Source organism: Otolemur garnettii, unplaced genomic scaffold (assembly GCF_000181295.1).
Source record: "Otolemur garnettii isolate 467f Iridium unplaced genomic scaffold, OtoGar3 scaffold00187, whole genome shotgun sequence".
Taxonomy (NCBI): Eukaryota; Metazoa; Chordata; class Mammalia; order Primates; family Galagidae; genus Otolemur; species Otolemur garnettii.
In genome coordinates, this window is record NW_003852582.1 from 623,335 (window position 1) to 626,612 (window position 3,278).

Consider the following 3,278-nt stretch of genomic DNA (forward strand, 5'->3'; position numbering starts at 1 on the left):
TGCTGAGAATTCCAATCATGAATAGATGTTGAATTTGTCAAATTCTTTCTGTATCAATAGGTACTCTCTTTAGACCTTAGGTAGGGTGGATTATGCTGATTGATTATTGTAATCAGCCTTGCATTCCTAGATCAATCCTACTTGGTAATAGTGTACTAATACTATTTTTTATAATGTTGCATTCTATTAACTGATATTTGAAACATTTAAGAAGCTTTGAATTTTTTTTTTTTCTTTTTTGCAGTTTTTGGCCAGGGCTGAATTGAACCCACCATCTCCGGCATATGGGGCTGGCGCCCTATTCCTTTGAGCTATAGGCACCACCCAGTTTTGAATTTAAAAAAAAAAAAATTTGTATAGATGGATCTCACTATGTTGCCTAGACTTCAAGCAATCTCCCAGCTCAGCCTCCCAAATTGCTGGGATTATAGGGATGAGCCCACCATGCTTGGGCCTTGCATTTATGCTTGTGAGGGAAAATGATTGTAGTTTTTTTGTTCCGTTTTTGTCAGGTTTTGCTATCAGGGTAATGCTGGTCTGATTGTGTATGTTAGTTTCATTTTTTACTTTGTTTACATATCATATCTGAAGTGAGCTTCTTTGAGGTAGTTGGGGCATTAAATAAAACAATTCCCACAATCTTAACCTTTTAACTGGTATCTTTAGACCATTATCTTTAATGTACTTATAAATATATTAATATTTAGGTCCATAATTTTAATATTTGTTTTCTGTTTATGAATATTTATTTCTATTTTCAGGCTTGATCCTAAAAAGAGAATCAGGTGAGTTCCGTCCAGACTTCTGACTTACAGAACTGTGAGATAATAGATTTGTGTGGTTTTATGCTACTGATTGTGTGGTATTTTGTTATGCAGCAATAGAAAATTCCAAAATTAAATCATTGCCAGCCTATGTGACCAAAACACAGGGACAATGTGTGACTTTGAAGGTTGTATCACATAAGCATCCCAGTAGCCCTAAGAAGGGGCTGACTTGGAAAGGAACTAACTAAATCCTGCTGCCAACAGCCAGCCTTGTCTTCTGGTCGAAAGAGTGAGCCACTGTGGAAGGAGATCCTCCAGCCCTGAACAAGTAAATCTTCTGATGTCTGCAACCCAGCCAACAGCGAACTGAAACCTAATGAGAGACCTTTGGCTGGAACTGCCCAGCCAAGCAACTCTTGAATTCCTGACCACAGGAACAGTAAGAGATGTTAATAATTTTAATAATTAATGATAAAGAACTACTGTTTAAGCCACTAAATTTGGGGGTACTTTCTATGCAGCATAAGATAACTAACAGATGGGCTTATTATATGCCTGCATGCTAGAGATACAGCAGTGAGTAAAGTCAGGTGCCTGTGTCATGCAGCTTTTATTCTACTTTAAGGGAAGAGATAGAATATACGATAGTTAAATATATACTTTGTCAAATGGCAATAAGTGCTAAGAGAAAACTTAGAATAAGTTGAAAAGTGATAGTGGGGTTTCTATGAGACAGCCAAGGAACACCTCTTTAATAAATGAAAATTTGAGTAATGACCTGAAATGAGGGATCAGGCCACCTTTGGGAGGAGAACATTCTAGCAAAGGCAGCTTCAATGACAAAGATCATTAGGTGGGAGTTTCCTTAGTGAGTATGAGGAACTGCCAGATAAGTTGTTTATATTGAGTTTTAATTGACACACTTCTAGAATGTTTTAAAATGAGTGTTGTCATATTAAATATGGGATACCCTGTTAACTTTGAATTTAAAATATACAAATATTTTAGTATAAAAAATTAACTTTTGTACTATATTTATACTTTATAAATATCCCACCATAATATTTATAACATATAAGTGTTTATAAACTGCCAAGATTACAGGGGAATATTTGCTAAAAATTATTATTTATCTTAAATTCAAATTTAACTAGTCATCTTGTGATTTTATTTGGCAAAGTAACTAAGATAATTACAGGAATGGAAAACATAGCTTTTTGGAAGAATCATAAAGGAGTTCAAGTGTATATGTATCATGGAAAAGAGAAGGCTAAGAAGATGCTTCCATCCCTACCCCCAAATTAAGGCAAGACCAGTAGAATAAAAAGTGCACAGTATGGGGCCCTAAAGTAGCCAACTACCTACCTGCTAGACAGCCTCCCTCAGAAGATTTACAGACCCTGGAAAGTAAAACCCACTGAATATGTGCATACCTTGGGGCAAGCATCTTTCATAGGCAAAACATGGGGGTGGTGCCTGATAATATCTGCAAACTTGCCAGAAGAGACTCTAAATTCTGTGATTCAATGAAAGGTTAGAAATCTCACACTAACTTCTTATTGTTCCATCTCCACAGAGAATAGAGCAAGAGTTGATGAGTCTTGCAATGAGAGAATTGATTAAATGTTTTAGGAAAAACTTCTTAACTGAAGGGCAGTAAACATTGGAATGGTCTTGCAGGCTGTGGAATCTTGTTCGCTCATGATCTTTGGAGAACAGCAGGAGCTGTTGTGGGCAACAGACTCACAGAGAGCTCTCCTGGGGAGGACTGAACCAGGTGGACCTTTGAGTGTCCAGATCCTGGGGATAACTCCTTTCCAGTCTACAGAAGTGAAGGGAACTCTTTTTAGGAGTTGGTTCCAGTTCTCTAAGACTTTGCTAGTGTGTTGACATAGCCCGACAGTCTTTCAAAAGTGTCTTCTTAATACCTGAACTGGAATTGCCTGAGCTCTACCTGAGATCTCCTGAATCTGGAAGAGGAGCCTGGGAATGTGACGCACTTCCTCAAGTTCCCCAGCTGATACTCACACATACACTTTGAGAACCGCGGTCATTGAGAAGTGAGAGGCTTTCTTCTGTGCCTAGACAAGGACCTATAATGACCTGTGTAGTCTTTCATGTGGTGACTGAGGTCCCTACCTAAGCTTATTTGCTACAGGGGAGGTGCCTATGCTAACAATAGAATGGGAGAATGGAGATGCTGAAGGATTTTAAAAGAGGGTTTTGGTCAAGATGTTGTAGGCCAGGTGGAGAAGAGGGAAAGAAACGGGGCCCTGCTGGTTTCTACCTTTCCCCAAACACTTCCATTACAATTGTATTGTCCTTGCGTCCTGAAACCATTTCTTTCCCTCTTTGTGTTAACCTCTTAAAGTTTTCTACCAATTTTTTTTTTTTTAGTTAAATGGCTTCTTTACTAAAAAAAGTGAAGGATTTTTTCCATTCTTCAATCAGGACAGACTGGAGACCCAGAATGTCCCAAGCCTCTACAGGGCAGACAACCATTTCTTTTCA